Source organism: Penaeus monodon, chromosome 34 (genome assembly GCF_015228065.2).
Source record: "Penaeus monodon isolate SGIC_2016 chromosome 34, NSTDA_Pmon_1, whole genome shotgun sequence".
In the NCBI taxonomy this organism is placed as follows: Eukaryota; Metazoa; Arthropoda; class Malacostraca; order Decapoda; family Penaeidae; genus Penaeus; species Penaeus monodon.
The window spans coordinates 6,136,760-6,137,114 of record NC_051419.1 but is presented as its reverse complement, the minus strand read 5'-3'; positions in this window follow the sequence as shown (position 1 = coordinate 6,137,114).

The window sequence follows — 355 nt, the reverse complement described above, 5'->3', positions numbered from 1 at the left end:
CCTATAAGTTATTCCCCTTAGAATTTCCATTCGATTCTCTCTTCTATCGAGTAGGCATTACCTTCTTCTCAGTCCCCTTCGCATGGATTTAAATGTCTTCATAGTTGCTTTTAACTGCCTCCTTCAGTGGCTTTCGGAATTTATTTTCCGCGCATACAAACTGCAACGGCATTTTTGTATTACCAGTGCCGCCACCTTCTCAGCAAAGCCTACACGAAGAACACACAAAATACACTATAGTACAGGGCACGAGTCCTTAGGGAAAGTAGTTTTTCTGTTAATCAGAGCGCGGACTGATACTGGGAATTTAGAATTTGATGTCAACCTACCATATCGTTTATGTACTAACATCCCA